This window comes from Rattus norvegicus, chromosome 16 (assembly GCF_036323735.1).
Source record: "Rattus norvegicus strain BN/NHsdMcwi chromosome 16, GRCr8, whole genome shotgun sequence".
NCBI classification, from domain to species: Eukaryota; Metazoa; Chordata; class Mammalia; order Rodentia; family Muridae; genus Rattus; species Rattus norvegicus.
The window spans coordinates 75,990,932-76,009,277 of NC_086034.1; the positions used below are offsets into that span (position 1 = coordinate 75,990,932).

An 18,346-nucleotide genomic window follows, 5' to 3' on the forward strand; every position below is an offset into this window, starting at 1 on the left:
TCCTGACCCTCTGCCACTCACCCCTCGCTCCCAATCAGACCAGATCCTGCTAGTTTTGTCCTACTCTTTCTTTTAGGCCTGGATTACAGCAGTGCCCTGACACCCCAAAGGGAGAGACATGAACTGCAGAGTCCTTGTCCATCCCTGCCAGCCTATTAGCAGAGTCCAGACCCGCCTGGCAGAGAGGCAGAATGAGACACCACAGATGGGTATAGTTGGGAAGAGGGAGTTAGCAGCAAGAGGTCTGGGAGCACTACCTGAAGGAGAGTCCAGAGGAGGTAGAGGGAGGGAGGCGTGGGACTGCATCCAGCTCTTTTATGTGGGTTCTAAGGATCAAAGCCAGAGCATCAGTCTTTCATGGCAAACATGAGCATTTTACTCTCCGAGCTGTCTTACCCAACTTCCACTTTCTTTTTCTTTCTATTTTTTTTTTTGAGACAGGTAATGTGAAGTGGAAACTTAAGGTTCTTTGGAAAGTCAGTTGTGTTGGACGGTGTTTTGCTGGGGTGACCACCTGAAGGAGTGTTTTATTGAAGGGGACACAGGTGAAAGGCTAAGACAGACTCGTGTTTTTGCTAAAGTAAGTACGTGGAAAAGGATGCGTGATGAAGGGTTCTTTGCTAACGACACACATGTACCGTCTCACCTTACATTGTGTGGTTGAGCTCCGCTTGTTGGGACTCCATAGAGGGAAAACGCACCAAAAAACCTTCTGCTGGTGTGTGCTGTGGTTTCTTGCCACTTCTGTGGACTTGGGCTGGTTGGCAGAGTGATGTCAGCTGAGACAGACACATGGGCTGAGGCCAGACCTGTGGAGGGCATAAAGAGGACTCGACAGACAGTGAGACAGAGTATGGACGCCGAGCTAGGCTTGCTTAGAGAACTAGTTGTACAATGCTTGTTGGGCTTGAATTTTCACTGGTCTTTCCTTCCCTAAGAGAGGCACAGCCGAGAACTTCTCTTGGTATCCCTCCTGGTCCCTCCTGCTGACTCCAGCCGAGACTGAAGCCCAATGTCTTTGCTAGGTAAGTGCCACAGCTGCTGATTCATGTTTGCTACCCCAGCTCTCCTGAACCGGAAGGCTTGTATATCCGTGAAGTGTTTGAAAGGGGACTGAGCTGTCGCTGTTGACCTGTGAACTGAACTGCAGATTTCCTAACAACGCAGATAGGAGTTGCTCCAAAGAACCATTTCTGAACAGGTCCACTTCTCGTACCCTTTCTCTTCCACCACCTCTGGTGGGCTGTGGGCTAGAAGTGAAGTCAAAGCGTTTAAGAGCCATCATTAAAAGAAGGCTTTGGGAAAAAATTAAAGTTACAGTCCTGGGTGTCCTAGAACTTGCTATGTAGAGCATGCTGGCCTAGAACTTTCAGGGATCTGCCTGCTTCTCACTCTTCCATTTCTTAATATAATATTTTATTTATTATTTATTTAATACATGTAAGCAATGTATTTTTATCATATCCACTCTAACTGCAAACTCCAACTCCCTCCAGGGAGCCCCCATGCTCCTCCCCTTCATGTTCTCTTCTTTCTTTGTAAGAGGATACGGAGTGCAATTAGTGTTGCTTGTGGCAATGTTAAGGGGTCTCATTGGCCCTATCCTGTACACAGGTAGCCATAGCTACTGTGAGTTCATGGGTGCAATAGTCTTTTTATATCCACAGGACAGCATTTCACAATGCTCCTCTCCAACCTCCGGCTCCTTCTTTCTCTCTTCTCCCTGTTGTGTGGCAGCATTCTTGAGACGATATGAACAAACTTAGCCCAAATATAGAACCGTTGAGAGTCCAAAGTATGAATGCCACCAAAATCGACTTGATCAGTCCATGTGCTTTATGAGGATAACTAACAGAAGTACGGGTGAGAAATCACTTACAAGAGCAGGAGTGACTCAAAGACAGCCGTCATCAAAGCCCACCAAGCATGGAAATCTGGACATTGGAGTGCATCCTACATCATGCAGCTCAGCAAGTTGGAAGCTATCTCTTCCAGACAGCTCAGTGGGTCTGGACCATTTCCAGGAAGGTCTGCTGGTCTCTGTCTCTTTAGTTTGCTGGTCTGAGAGCGACTCGCAGTAGTCCTTACAGCTTATGAATGCTTAGGGTGGGAGGGGTCTAATGCATCTTCTCAATTGTAGGGACTTCTTAAAGTTATTACGTTGTATACTTCCTGTGTCTTAACAAGCTTGCCCACAGGATGGGATGTTTTACTATTCTTTAGACATTCTGTGGCTCAAAGAGCCTCCTTCCAAGAGCAAACGTTTTATTTCAGAGGAAATTGCTAGACAATGTCTCCTTTTTGTTGATGTTCCCTGAACCTTGGGTATGTGTGTGGCTTGATATATGTGTCCCATTTAAGGCTGAACACTCACTCAATAGACACTCTCAGCACTTCACCATTCTGAGCCTCTGGATTAACTGACGGCCACTTCAGAGAGAAACATTTGTAGCCAATGTTGAGGCCAGCACTAATCTATGTGTATAAGTATTTAAAACTTTCTAAAGATCCATTTTTAATTATGTGTTTCTATGTGGGTGTATGCCTATGGCTGGGTACGGAGAACAGTAGAGGATGTCATATCCTCTAGAGCTGGGGCTGCAAATGGTTGTGAGTTACCTGATGTAGATGCTGGGGACCTTCAGTCATCTGCAAAAGCAGCAGAACTCATAGTAACTCATTGTTTCAGCCCTCATATTATTTAGAATGCAGCTTGGCAATTTGGACTTAACAAGGACACACTACCACGTTCTCCCTATGGAGCCTATGACCTCCTGAGCCATGGACCTCAGGCCTCAAATCCAATGCCAAGGCATACGGTTGGTTACTCCCATAACCACTGTGCCACAGTTGCACCAATGACCCCATCTTGCCTGGCAGGTCAGCGATATCATTAATAGATGTTTCTCTTCCAGCGGCCTGGAGAAGCTTCTGGCATTATGAAACCAAACCAGCGGGAAAGAAGATTTTTCAGGTGAGTTGCATTTGACTTCTCTATGTCCTGAAACCAAAGTGTGCTGTGTCTTCAGCAACATGGTCTTACTATATGGTTCTAGCGGGAAACCAAGAACCTTACCGTGGCTTGTGCTGTTTGCAAAACCTCTGGGACCTTCCTGACCAGTAACTTAGAGGGAATTAGCCAACATCTCATACTGAGATTCTCAATTAATAATTAACGTCTTCTATGGAAAGCATTATCCACCACTTTGGGTACCTATCCACCTTCCTTCCTTCCTTCCTTCCTTCCTTCCTTCCTTCCTTCCTTCCTGTCTTCCTTCCTGCCTTCCTTCCTGCCTTCCTTCCTTCCTTCCTGTCTTCCTTCCTGCCTTCCTTCCTGCCTGCCTTCCTGCCTGCCTTCCTGCCTTCCTGCCTTCCTGCCTTCCTGCTTTCCTGCCTTTCTATTTATTTTAAAAACTATGCTCTTAAATTGGCCTTCTAAGTGGTAGGCTTCTGTTGTGGTTTGAATGAAAACATTCCCCATGGTCTCAGACATTTGAACACTTGGTCGCAGTTGGTGAAGCTGTTCAGGGAGGTTCGGGAGGAATGGTCTTCATGGAGGGTTCATCACTGGGGTTGGGATTTGAGAGTATACGACCTCACCCTACTCCCAGCATTCTCTCTTTGCTTCAAATTTGAGGTGGAGGGCATTAGACCTCAGCTTCCTGCTATGTTGCCCTCCTGTCTTGCAGGCGCTCCACTCTGACTTGATGAACTCTTGTCCCTCTCGGACTGTAAGCAAACATGAAGTTTTCCTCCTAGAGGCCATCTTGGCCATGGTGTTCTATCACAACAATAGAAAGGGAAGTAACACGGCTTCAGTGATGTTCTTCATGCATCTTTGGTTTTATTTAATTTGCACCCCCCATTCCGCTCTGCATTCATATCACATTTATCCTACTATCCCCTTCACCCTCAAGACCCCTTCTCCCCCTCCTCTCATGGTTATTTTTTCTAGCTTCCTGAACTCTATAGACAGTCCAAGTAAAACATATAAATCTAAGGGTTCACAAGTAGGATCCACATATGAAGGGGAACAGGTGCTGTTTGTCTTTTGGGGTCTAAGTTGCTTGGTGTAATATTTTCCACTGAAATTTTCATAATTTTATTTTTCTTTCATAAGTTGCTGAGAAAAAAATGTGTGTTCTGTAGTTATCTTAGGATTTTACTGCTGTGAACAGACACCATGACCAAGGCAACTCTTCAAATGACATTTCATTGGGGCTGGCTTACAGGTTCAGAGGTTCAGTCCATGATCATCAAGGTGGGAACATGGCAGCATCCAGGCAGGCATGGTGCAGGAGGAGCTGAGAGTTCTACATCTTCCTCTGAAGGCTGCTAGCAGAAGACTGGCTTCCAGGCTGCTAGGATGAGAGTCTTATTAGCCCACACCCACAGTGACACACCTACTCCAACAAGGCCACATCTTCTAACAGTGCCACACCCTGGGCCGAGCATCTACAAACCATCACAGTAGTGTTGGGTGAAATAGCCTACAGACATCCGTTAGGTCTACTTGATCTTTGGTGTTATTTACCTTAGAGATTTCTTGTTTATTTTTGTCAGAGTGGCCTCTCAGTTGGTGAGAGTGGGGTAGGGTATGGAGGTCACTTACTCCTATTGTGCTGGGCTTGCTCTGTGACTTGACTCTAGCAGTACTCGACGCATGCGATTGGATGCATCTGTGTTTGGGCATATTTGTTTGTAACGGTGATGACCTCTTGACCGTTGCTCCTTTAGTCGGTGTGACTAAAGTTTTCGCTTGAAGCCAGATGTTAGAATAGTGACGATACCTGCTCGTTTCCCGTTTTCTGAGAATTCTCCCCTTTCTTCCTTTCACTCTAAGGCGGTAGTTCTCAACCTGTGGGTCTCGACCCCCTTGGGTCAATTTGTAACAACATAAAGACATCCGGGATGTCAGGTATTTACCTTGTGATTCATAACAGTAGCAAAGTTGCAGTTATAAAGTAGCAACAAAAATAATTTTGAGGTTGGGGATCACCACAACCTGAGGAACTCACGGTATTAAAGTGTTGCAGCATTAGGAAGGAATACTAATTAGAATATTAGAAATACTCATCTAAGGTAACGTATATCTTCGTGGAGAAGGGCATTTTGTGGGGGCAACAAATAGGTGGTTGCTGCTTTTTTTTTGACTGAATCTACTGGATGTGTCTTTTGACTGGGCACCGAGACCAGTAATATTCAGTGTTATTATTAAAGGGTTTGTATTGATTCCTGCTTTTGTTGGGTTTGCGGCATTTGGTTTTTCCCCCTTTTCCTCCTTTGCTTAACTATTACTCTAAGCAAGTTTTATTATTTCCTGTGGCCTCAGGGATAGATGTGTTTTTCTCTTCAGGCTGGAAGATTCCCTCAGCGTTTTCTGCAGAGCTGGCTTAGTACTCATACATTCCTTTAGTTTATTTTTATCGTGGAAAGTTTTTTTATTTTTCCTTCAATTATGACACATTCCTTTGCTGGGTATAGTAACAGGGTTGGCAACGGTCTTTCAGAAGTTGAAATACATCATTCTCAGCTCGTCTGGATTTGAAGTTTCAGTTGAATAATGTGGTGCTATTCTGACGGGCCTGACTTCGGTGGGAAGTAGAGTTTCTCCTTTGCTGTTCTCAACCTACTTCCTTCGTCCTACATTTTTAGTGTCTTAATTGAGATATGATGAGTTCTTGTTTGCTGATATCCTAAATGCCCTCTTCGTGTAGACTGGTGTCTTTTCCTGACTCTGGGAAATGTTCTGTTGTTATAATTTTAAAAAATGTTTACGCCTTTAGCACACGTTTCTTCTCCTAAACCTGTAACCCACCGTGCCGTGTTTATATTGGAATTCCCACCACTGCTTGCTTTTACTTTGTCCTCACCTTGTTGGGTTTTTTGACTTAGTTTCAGCGATTCTGTTTTCTTGAGATTTCCTACAGAACTCCTTACTCCACTCCCTGTGGGTTTTTCCCCACCGACATTTCAGATCAGCTTTTCTTCAGCATTTCTGTGTTTGCTGAATTCTTCCCTCATCTCGCCTATCTCTACTTTGTTCAGCCCTTTATCCATTTGGCGATACAATTATTTTGAGTTTCCCCCAACTACATGCTATTCCTGAAGGGTTAATAATTTTTGGAGGAGTTACGTTGCCTTGGTTTGCTCGTGGCTTTTTGTTGTTGGTGGTGGTGGTGGTGGGGGTGGTGGTGGTGGTGGTGATGGTGGTGGTTTTTTTATGGTACTATACTGGGATTTTTTCTTTTTTGGTTTAATTTTATTGTCATCTATGTTCTTCCAGTTGAAGTGTCTGTAGTGCTTGTGTGGGGTTTGGATAGAGTGGAGTTCAGTGTGTCCTTCAGAAAAGATCTCAGTCCAGGAACTCAGGATGCCTGATAAAATCTCTGTATTCCTCCTAGAGTTGGGCACTAACCGGGAGAGCAAGCTCAGTGGTCTGACGCTGCCACTATTCCAGCCAGCAGAGGCCTCGGTAGCTTCAACAACTGTTGGAAGAGAATCAACCAAGGTCTTCACTCAGACTTCACAGCCAGATCAGAGGTGGGATTCATAGAGTGGGTAAGGAACAGACTAAGTATTATATCAACCATGGAAAGGAAAACAGTCAAGGAGGGTAAATTAGCCGGGAGGGGAGAGTTGGGATTCTGCCAGGATCCACAGATTTTAGAGGTTATTGAAGCTATGGAAGTTGGTAATTAAGAAGTAAGATGGCGCGGGGTGGGAGGGGGGGGTCGCGGGAGGGGATGAGGAGGAAAGAAATAAAGGATGTAACAGTAAGGGGAGCGCAGAAGAGGGGGCTTCAGAGCTCGGTGAAGCGGGGTTCGTGGTGAATCCGCTGGAGAAACATGAACAATGGCACTAAAACCTGAGCGATAGGCAGATAGAAGCAGATCGCTCCTGAGATGGCCGCCCACGAGCGGAAATCCAGCAAGAGAAAGTAAGAAATGAAAGGCATGCTTGTGACGTAACTTGGGATAGCTCTGCCAAGCTGGAAGGTCGCGTTCTCCGACTCTAGAGCAGTGGTTCTCAGCCCTCCTCATACCTTGACCCTTTAGGCAGTTCCTCAGGTTGTGGCGATCCCCCCCCCCCCCACCAAGTCTAAAAGTGTTTTCTTACGACTTCATAGCTACTACTCTGCTCTGCTACTATTGTGAATTATCATGCAGATATCTGTGCTTTATGGTGGTCTTGGGTGACTCCTGTGAAAAGGTCTTTAGATCCCCGGAAGGGTCACGACCCACAGGTTGAGAACCAGTGCTCTAGGAAGTCCCACCTCGTATTGTTGCTGGAGGGGAGAGCGGAAGCCGCGTGGTGGTCTCTGCAGCCTTGACCTACTTAGGGTTCTACTGTGTGGGTCATTTCCCAGCAGTTCTCCGGGATTCCTCCCCTCCATTTTCTAGTCCTGAGGTTCTGCTGTATGTGAGGACTTTCCTGGGTTATTAGCCCATTCCCACCTTCTGAGGGTCTTTCTCTTTCTTTATGGACCCTTGCTGTTTTTATTAATAAACAGTCTCTATTTCTGTTACTTTATGATCTTTATAATTCTTTGCTCAGGGGCACAGGAACTTGAACACCAGGAGGTGTTCTCTGGACGCAGACCTAAATCTACATCTCATGTCCTTCTCAGTCTCCTTCTGCCAGTGGAATAGCACGGTGACTCCTGAAGTGCAAGGTGCAGGTTTATGAAGGGAGAGGGAGTGACGATGTGTCTCCGCTCAAAAGCCACAAAGGGTTGGTCTAACTCTAACTAAACATAGGTTGCTGTTTTCAATAGCTTTTGGAAAGTGAGCATTGACCCTGTAGCCAATTTTAACTCCATCTCTTGAGTTAAAGTATCTGGCTACCAACCAGCAAGAAACAAAAACGAGGTCTCAGAACGAGGGCTTTCTTTTCCTTTCCAGATCCCCTTGGTTTTCTGTCTGTCCATCCTGCCTCATCCTGACAGTTGCAAGCCTTTCAGGAAGATATTCCTGGATGGTCTATATACCATGTCTTTTTTTTTTCTCTTTTTTCTTTTTTTCGGAGCTGGGGACCAAACCCAGGGCCTTGTGCTTGCTAGGCAAGTGCTCTACCACTGAGCTAAATCCCCAACCCCTATATACCATGTCTTTAAACCAAACCCAAGGCCAGGTTTTGTAACATACCCCCAGACCTTATCACAGCTGACTCCATGATAGAATTACCACTCGGGCCATGAAACTCAACACATAGACCACACCGCTGTCAAAACAGAAATAAAAACCTAATCCATCAAATATCTGTAGTTCTGGGAAAGTCTCTAAGTACATTGATCTTGCTTTTAGGCTTCTGTATTTCTTGCTTCTGGCTAAACTGTTCTTGCTAACTGAATATGTCAACCCAGGATGTGTTTGTTTTTGTTTTTTCTTAAACACTCACCCTGAGCTGGGCTAGGTGTGACACTGGGATCCTTTATTAGTCATCAGCCAACTAGTAAAGACTTTGTACCAGCTTAAACGTACATATCCAGGGAGGCTTTTCTGATACATATCATATAATAGTTATTCTGAGAGATTTTATTCACCTCATAAAGTCTAAATAATTTCCTTAAAACCATCTGGTTATATCTTAACATTATATATATGTATATATGTATATATGTATGTATATATATATATATATCACAAGTGACTCTGTCTGCCTTAGTAATACATGTTTCTAGTTATTTCCATCTACAATGAATAGTGTCTTATTGAATCCATGCACATAACTACATTGATACAAAGTAAGAATACACAAGAACTTCCTGAATTCTAAAGGAGATTAAGGACAAAACGCAGGTGCTTTCCAATTCCACAAACAAGGTGCACTTTACCTGTGTTGCTAGAAAGGTTGGGGTTTCCTCATTGGGGGTTTTAGTCGGGATCATAAAGGAATTTAAAAATGGACTCAGAAGGAAGCTTAAGAACAGGGTAGGCAAGTGGTAGGTATTGTCACTTTCTGGGAGGAAGGAGATGGAGAAGGGAAAGAGATCCAGGCATGTAGCAATGGAGGTCAGCAAGAGGGCCATGGCTGAAGTGGGCGTGAAACACCGGTGAAGGAATGAGAAGTCTCAAGTGTCTACAAAAGTGTTGGTTAAACTCAGAAAGAGACGGAAGGAAGGAAAAGGAAAGTTACAGAGAAGAGGGCCGGTCACATGGTGGAGGCTCCCTAGGCAGCTATGTGGGGGTTGGTGGGGCTTTCTAGGAAGATAATAATGAGATAATACATTATCTCATTAAGGGGATAATTACTGCTCACATATTTTAGGGTCGCTTTAGCGAAATCAGCCTTCCTAAGGGGTGGTCTCTTGGCCAGGTGATTGATGTGTCCATTTGGATTAACTGTGAAGGGAGGAGAAAACTGGATACATTATTCTAACTGTGGAAACAAACCAGAATGTTCCCTTTCCACCCAGGGCCAGAGGAAGAACTCATTCATTTGACCAGGAGGTGGTTGCCTTCTCTTAATCGCTCTCAACAGAGTCCCAATAACTCTACTTTTTTATTTGATCAAAGTTGATATTTCTCTTTTTAGCGTTGCCAAGAAAACAGGCAGGAGGGCAGGGTAGTTTCAAAGCCAACAAGGAACAATGGGTTTGGCCACAGTGGCCAGGGCTATCGATTTTTGTTTGGGTTTCTTGGAGGGAACAAAAAGACAAAAAGTTTGCTAACTCTAGAAAAACGGGACTGGAGAGAAGAGGGCTCAGCTGGTACATGTGCAATGCCGACAGCTCGAGTCCGAGCTGCAGGACCCACAGAGTGAGTGGAATCTGAAGAGACTCTGTGTCTGCAGAGAATGTGATAGAAGATTAGATCGTTGCAGGTCCAAGGCTAGTTACTTCTCTTGGATTAGCTCTAGACCTTGGGACAGCCATTCCTTGCTCACTACGGCGTCTGAACTAACATTGTAACAGGCCCCCCAGACCTTAGCACAACTGAGTCCATGTTGGAAGTACTATCCAGGCCATGAAACTCGGCACGTACACAGCATTACTTGCCAAAAAATGAAAACAAAGACCTAATCCATCAAATTCCACAGTTCTGGGAAAGTCTCTAAATGGACTACCTTGCTTTTTCGGCTTCTGTAGTTCCGCTTCTGGCTAACTGTTCTTGCTAACTGAAGTGTATAAACCAGGACATAGTTTTTGTGCTTAAAAGCTCATCCCGAGAAAGGCTCAGGGCTACATTAAGATCTGTGACACCCAGCGCAGTCACTGGCCGTCTAATAAATGCTTTCTGTTGGCTTAAACCATGTCCAAGTTGTCTTCTTTGATGGATATCCCACAGCAGCATCCTGTGACTAATAGAAACCTTTCGGAATCTATTAACTGATCTGACCACTAGCTTCCACCAACCCGAAAGCATCAGATATCAGCCTAGACCTACAGAAACACTTCCCAGATCTCTGGTGGGTCCATTAATGTATTTTAAACTTGTCTTGAGGCATGACTTTCTCTGTATAAAATTCCATGGAACCACTTCCACATGTAAACATGAAATTTGGGGTAACCTAAATCTATGTTCCTGGGCTGTGGTTATTTAGAAAAGCTCCAGGATAAGTTATTCTTAATTTACCTTGGGATGAGAACTGTGGTTTGTATGTTGACAAAACCAGCTTCCACAAGCTGACTTCTCTCTATAAACCAGGGTAGCCTGGAACTCACAGGACTCTCCCTGCCCCTGCCCCTGCCCCTGCCCCTGCCCCTGCCCCTGCCCCTGCCCCTGCCCCTGCCCCTGCCCCTGCCTCTGCCTCAATTAAAGGTATGCACCATTGTGTCCATCTTAAGTGTAAATTTTAAAATGCAGGGAAGCAAAAGGCTGAAGAGCCAAGCTGTTGTAAACCAACAGTGATAGGGGTTGGGGATTTAGCTCAGTGGTAGAGCGCTTGCCTAGCAAGCGCAAGGCCCTGGGTTCCGTCCTCAGCTCCGAAAACAAAAAACAAAAAACAAAAAACAAAAAACAAAAAACAAAAACAAAAACCAACGGTGATTAAGAAGATCGTCATCCACCTTTGGTCACAAGCAACTAATTCTTGGCCTGTGTGATCTTACCTGGCACCTTTAATAACCCATCAATTTCTCCATTAGAGTTATGAAAGCTAACCAATCCGAAAGTATGTTCTTAAGGTTACCAGAGTCCTGTACTTGTTAGCCTGTCAGTTATGTGTCTACATCTCTTCAAAGACGAAAGCTCAGGCTGGGCATGGTGGCGCACACCTTCAATCCCAGCACTTGGGGAAGCAGGGGTGGGCAGAGTGAGTCTTTCTTTGTGAGGTTCTAAGACAGTCAGAGCGACAAAGCGAGACCCTGTCTTGTGTAAACATAGAAATGGATGAAACTGACAGATAAAGAATAAGTCCTGGGGTTGGGGATTTAGCTCAGTGGTAGAGCGCTTGCCTAGGAAGCACAAGGCCCTGGGTTCGGTCTCCAGCTCCGAAAAAAAGAACCAAAAAAAAAAAAAAAAGAATAATCCTTTCTGATTGGTCAATGGGTAAAGCCCTTTAAGAAGCCATCAGTAGCTGTGTGGTTATGGGGCACACCTTTAGACAGAGGCAGGCAGGGCTGAGTTTGATAATAGCCTGGTCTACAGAGAGAATTCTAGGACAGCCAGGGCTACACGGAGAAATCCTGTGTGTGTGGCGGGGGTGGGGGGCAGATAAGTATAAAAAGAAGTATGCACATTAAATGATTTTAAGTGATTAGGTTAACATATTTGATGATAGCTCATTAAATGCAATTAACAAGAAAATTCAGGTGTTTCCATGACATACAAAGTTTTAAGAAAGTAACTACAGTATGACTGAAAATATTCTGCAATGGCACGTCAGACTAACTAGGGGTTTCCTATGTTTCTGGAACATTAAAACATATATTTATGTAACTATACACAAAAATTGAGCACATTTTCCCACCTTCTCCCCCCCACAGATTAACAAATGAGCTAAATTAGTTTGACATCTTTCTGGAAGACACCAGTTTGTTGAATGTCAAAAAAATTAATTATTTAAATTAGCATATCCTGAGTAATGTCACTTTGATATATAATCAATATAAAAATATCAATGGAATTTTTGTTTCGTTGGTTTGTTTTATATTTTAAAAATTATTTAAGATTTTTTACGGTCCAGATTTTATCCCCACCCCTCGTCTACCCTCTGACTGTTCCACATCCCTTACCTTCTCCCCACCGGCTTCACGAGGATGTCCTCATATCCCATACCCCTCACCTCACCAGACCTCCCCACCCCCTGGGGCCTCCAGTCTCTTGAGGGTTAGGTGCATCTTCTCTGACTGAGTCCAGACTCGAGAGTCCTCTGCTGTATGTGTTGGGGGCCTTACCTCAGCTGGTGTATGCTGCCTGGTTGGTGATCCAGTGTCTAAGAGATCTCAGGGGTCCAGAATAATTGAGACTGCTGGTCCTCCTACAGGGTTGCCCTCCTCCTCAGCTTCCTCCAGCTTTTCCCTAATTCAACCCCAGGGGTCAGCAGCTTCTGTTCATTGGTTGGGTGCACATATCTCAACTGACTCTTTCAGCTGCTTCTTGGGTCTTTTGGAGAGCAGTCATGGTAGGTCCCTTTTTGTGAGTGCCCCATAGCCTCAGTAACGGTGTCAGGTCTTGGGGCCTCCCCTTGAGCTGGATCCCAATTTGGGCCTGTCTCTGGACCTTCTTTTCCTCTGTCTCTCCTTCATTTTAGTCCCTGCAGTTCTTTCAGACAGGAACAATTATGGGTCAGAGTTTTTGACCATGGAATGGCAACCCCATCCCTCACTTGATGCCCTGTCTTTCTGCTGGACATGGGCTCTATAAGTTCCCTTTCCCCACTGTAGGGCATTTCATCTAGGGTCCTTCACTTTGAGTCCTGAGAGTCTCTTACTTCCCAGGTCTCTGGTACATTCTGGAGGGTCCTCCCAATCTTCTTCCTCCTGAGGTCACCTGTTCCCATTTTTTTCTGCTGGTCCTCAGGGCTTCAGTCCTGTTCCCCCAACCCAATACCTGATCATGTTCACCTCTTCCTCTCCCTGTCTCCTTTCCCACCCAGGTCTCTCCCTCCCTCCCCCTCCGATGATTGCTTTCTTCTCCTTCCCAACTAACCTTTTTGAGTTCTATGGATTATATCCTGGGTGTTCTGTAAATTATTTTTTGGCTAATATCCACCTATTAGTGAGTACAAACCATGATGTCTTTTGGGTCTGAGTTACCTCACTCAGGATGATATTTTCTAGTTTCATCCATTTGCCTGCAAACCTCATGATGTCCTTACTCTTAGTAGCCGAGTAATATTCCATTGGGTAAATGAGCCACATGTCCTGTATCCATTCCTCTGTTGTGGGACATCTGGGTTGTTTCCAGCTTCTGGCTATCACAAAGAAGTCTGCTATGAACATTGTGGAACATGTGCCCCTATGGCATGGTAGGACATCTTTTGGGTATATGCCCAATAGTGATATAATAGATGGATCTTCGGGTAGATCTATTTCCAGTTTTCTGAGGAATCTCCAGATTGATTTCCAGAGTGGTTGTACCAGTTTGCCATCCCAGCAGCAATGGAGGAGTGTTCCTCTTTCTCCACATCCTCGCCAACACCTGCTGTCACCTGAGGTTTTGATCTTAGCCACTCTGTTGGTGTAAGGTAGAATCTCAGGGTCATTTTGATTTGCATTTCCATGATCACAAAAGACGTTTCTTTAAGTGCTTTTCAGCCATTCCTCTGTTGTAAATTCTCTGTTTAGTTCTATACTCCATTTTTTTGATTGGGTTGTTTGGTTTTTGGTGGTTAGCATCTTGAGTTCTTTATATATATTGGATATTAACCCTCTATCTGATGAGTTTGAGAATCGTTCTTTCCATGTCTTTGAAGAATTGTGTTGGGATTTTGATGGGGATCGCATTCAATCTGTAGATTGCCTTTGGTAGGACGGCCATTTTTACTATGTTAATTTTTACAATCCATAAGCATGGGAGACCTCTCCATTTTCTGAGATATTCTTTGATTTCTTTCTTGAGAGACTTGAAGTTATTGTCATACAGATCTTTCACTTGTTTGGTTAGAGTTACCCCAAAGTATTTATATTATTTGTGGCTATTTTGAAGGGGGTTGATACCTTAATTTCTTTCTCAGTTTATCATTTGTATAAAGGAAGGTTACTGATTTATTTAAGTTAATTTTATATCCAGCCACTTTGCTGAAGTTGTTTATCAGTTGTAGAAATTCTCTGGTAGAATTTTTGGGGTCACTTATGTATAATATCATATTATCTGCAAATAGTGATACTAATCACTTAATTCTTCTTAGCCAATTTGTATCTCCTTGATCTCTTTTTGTCGTCTTATTGTTCTAGCAAGAGTTTATACTAGTACTATATCGAGGACTGTCTTGAATAGATAAGGAGAGAGTGGCCATCCTTGTCTTGTCCCTGATTTTAGTGGGATTGCTTCAAGTATCTCTCCATTTTAATTTGATATTGGCTGTTGGTTTGCAGTAAATCGTTTTTATTATGTTTAGATATGGGCCTTGAATTCCTGATCTCTCCAATACTTTTAACACGAAGGGGTGTTGTTATACTTTGTAGAATGCTTTTTCAGCATCTAAGGAGATGATCTTTTAACTGAAGTAACAAAAGACTTCAAGCACACATATAGAAAGACACATAGCTTCTGAAAGGAGCAAGTATACCAGGAACCAGAGACAGCGGTGGCTAATCTTGACTATTGACTTGACGCATGGGAAGAGGGAGTCTCAATTGATGGGCCTGGGGAAATGGTTATCAGGACATTTTCTTGGTTGCTAGGTGAGGTAGGAAGACCCAGCCCACTGTAACCTGTACCTTGCCTAGCTAGGTGTGGCCAGGGCTATGTGGGAAGGGGAGCTGAACAGGATGAGCCTGGCAGGAAGCCAGTAAGTGGTCCCCATGGTTTCTCTTTCAAGCGCCTGCCTTGCTTGAGTTCCTACTCTGACTTCCCTCAGTGATGGACCGAATCCTATAAGATGAAATAAACCCTCTCTTCCAATGTTAGATATGGTCGTGGAGTCGTAGCAAGAATTCAAACATGAGCAGTAGAGAAGACTCAGCTTTCTTAACTAACCAAAGACCTGATAAAAATTGTTTTGATTTCCTTGAGAAAGGACTTGGAGTTGAACTTGGAATTTTCTATCAAGACAGGGGTGGGGATATAAAACCCTCTGGGAAGATCTTAGGTTTCTAGTCATATTACTTAGAAAACAATTCCCAAAATTGTATCAAGAGCAACTGATATTATAACAGAGAGGAGTGAGCTTGGTTTTGCAGTGTTCTTATATTAAATCTCACATTTAAGCATTTATTTTTTTCTTTCTGAAAGCTGAGAGTAGAACCCAGAACCTTGTACTTGCTGAGTCAGCTCTCTAACCCCCAAGCCTGCTTTGTCCAATCTTTCTATATCAATTTAGTTAGTTTCTCTCTCTCTCTCTCTCTCTCTCTCTCTCTCTCTCTCTCTCTCTCTCTCACACACACACACACACACTCTCTCTCTCTCTCTCTCTCTCTCTCTCTCATAATTAAAAATAAAATGAAGCTTATTTTAAAATGAAGAAGTTAAAACAAACCCAGAAAGCTTGATCATATTACAAAGGTCCAAGTTAAGTCCAAAATCCGAGAGATAAAATGTAATGGTGGCATTTATATGCATGGACTTTGTCCTGGATAGTTTGACGCCAACCTGACACACCCTAGAGTTATCAGAGAGGAGGGAGCTTCTATTGAGAAGAATCTGATATGCTCTAGGTAAGCCTGTGGGAGGCACTGTTTTTAAATTAGTGATGGATGTGGGAGGACCCGTGGTGGGTGGGGTCACCCATGGACAGGTGGCCCAGGGTTCTATAAGCAAGCAGGCTGAGCAGCCATGAGGAGCAAGCCAGTAAGCAGCACCCCTCCATGGCCTCTGCATCAGCTCCTGCCTCCAGGTGAGTCAGGTGCCCTATCTGAGTTCCTGTCCTGAGTTCAGTGACGGGCAGCAATATGGAAGCATAATCCAAGCAATCCCTTTCTTTCCCAAATTGCTCTGGTCATGGTGTTTGTCATAGCAGTAGTAGCCCTAAGTAAAGGTTATTATTTTTCCTGAACGTCAGATATCGTTCGTTATGTGCTTGTTTTATCAGCCACCCCACCACAGGCATTAGGAGAAAACTCCAAAAGAAGAGAATCGGATCCACATACCCTAGTTTGTTCTAAAAAAAAAATAAACATACATTTGTTTTTGTGGTTTTCAACAACATAAATAAAGACTGTCCCAGTGGCAGAGGGAAAATGTTTACTGACTCGGGAACAAGCTCAATCAATGACGTTAATCCTGGGAACAACGTATTTTCCAGGCACATGATAAACTCAGAGCATTCCAGGTGGCAATGAAAGACTCAAAAGGAGCAGCGCACCCCAGCTGTGGGAAACCAGTAGACTGGAAGTGTGGCCTTCTGTAGAGTGATGTAGGAGCAAGGCTTTGCCTTCTCTGCAAAGAATTACCTCACGGGCCAATGCCCTGGCATTCTAGCATGAGCCTTCAGCGCCAATGATGCCTGTCCTTAAAGGCTTGAAAGAATGTTATCCAGTATTCGCTGAGAAAAGCCCAACTCAAGTGACTACAGTCGACCACAGAAGTGCTTCTTCAAGTGAAGGTTCTTCCTATTATGTAGGTCTGGCTGGCCTGGAAGTCACAGAAATCTGCCTCTTGAGTGCGGGGATTAAAGGCAGACTGATGTAGCAGGAAAAACTGATAGTTTCCTTCCCAACATTGGGCTTAGTCCCTGGCTTAATGGATAACTCAGGATTCCTTACTAAATGAACTTAGGTATGACCAATGCTAATAGAAATAGATCCCCCCCCCAAAAAATAGGACTTGCTTCAGGATTTGTATGGCCTAGTTACAAGAGGTAACACTGGGTGTGTTCACCTAAAAGTTACAAAACCCTAAGACTCATACTTACCTCTCCTCTTAAATTTGTAAAGCATGAGTATCTAGGATGTATATAAATTTTACAAAAAAGCAGCATTGATAGTTGAGGCTTGTTCTAGATAAATGCCCCCTGGTCTTTACTGATCCCCTTTTAAGGTAGCTGAAGAACTACTCCCCCTGTCTAGGTGACAAGAATTCAACTTATTCTCTAAATAACACCCTTACTATTCTGAGTCTTACCGTTACAGCCTCAGAAACAAAGACATGGAAGCTTCCACATACAAACTTTAAAAAAGAAGCTAAAAGACACACACACAAATGGGGATGTTATAATCCAGTGGTTCTCAGCCTTCCTAACACTGTGCCCCTTTAATACAGTTCCCCATGTTGTGGTGACCCCAACCATAAACTTATTTTTGTTTCTACTTCATAACTGTAATATTTCTTCTGTTATGAATCATAATGCAAATCTGTGTTTTCTGATGGTCTTCAGAACCCCTGTGAAAGGGACAATTCGATCCTCCTCAAAGGGGTCACAACCCACAGGCTGAGAACCACTGTGTGTCTTAAATTCAAAAATAAGTTTTATTTATACATCTAACAGTAATTTAAACCGTCTTATATATATGTTTTCTTGATTAAATTTTTTAATTTTTCTTTATTTTTAGGTGCGTATATATCTGTCAATGTAGTATGTGTGTGTGTGTGTGTGTGTCCATGTGGTATGTATATGTGTATGTATGGTATGTGTGTCCATGAGTTATGTGTGTGTGTGTGTGTGTATCAGTCTGGTATGTGTGTCCATGTGGTGTGTGTATCTGTGAGGTATGTGTGTGTCCGTGTGGTGTGTGTGTGTGTCCATGTGGTGTGTGTGTGTATGGTATGTGTGTGTGTGTGTGGTGTGTCCATGAGGTAGGTGTGTGTGTGTGTATCAGTGTAGTATGTGTGTGTGCGGTATGTGTGTATGTATCAGTGTGGTGTGTATGTGTGTGTGTGTCCATGTGGTGTGTGTGTGTGTGTGTGTATGTATCAGTGGTGTGTGTGTGTGTGTGTGTATCAGTGTGGTGTGTATGTGTGTGTGTCCATGTGGTGTGTGTGTGTGTATGTATCAGTGGTGTGTGTGTGTGTGTGTGTGTGTGTATCAGTGTGGTGTGTATGTGTGTGTGTGTGTATGTATCAGTGTGGTGTGTGTATGTGTGTGTGTGTGTCAGTATGGTATGCATGTGTATCAGTGTGGTATGCGTGTGTGTATCGTGTGTCCATGAAGTATGTGTGTGTGTAATCAGTGTGATGTGTGTATGTCAGTGTAGTGTGTGTGTGTGTTGTGTTGGTATGCATGTATGTGCACTCTTCTACAGTTCTCTTTAGGCACTGTTTGTACTCAATATTTCTACTCTCATGCTAGCTCCTTGTTGATC

General features: G+C 43.8%; 1 protein-coding gene across 1 annotated transcript in view; it reads right to left on the reverse strand.

Annotated features, from left to right (window-relative positions):
• Plat (plasminogen activator, tissue type) overlaps window positions 1-18,346 on the reverse strand; it is a 78,977-nt gene that overhangs the window by 47,871 nt on the left and 12,760 nt on the right. The window lies entirely within an intron of this gene.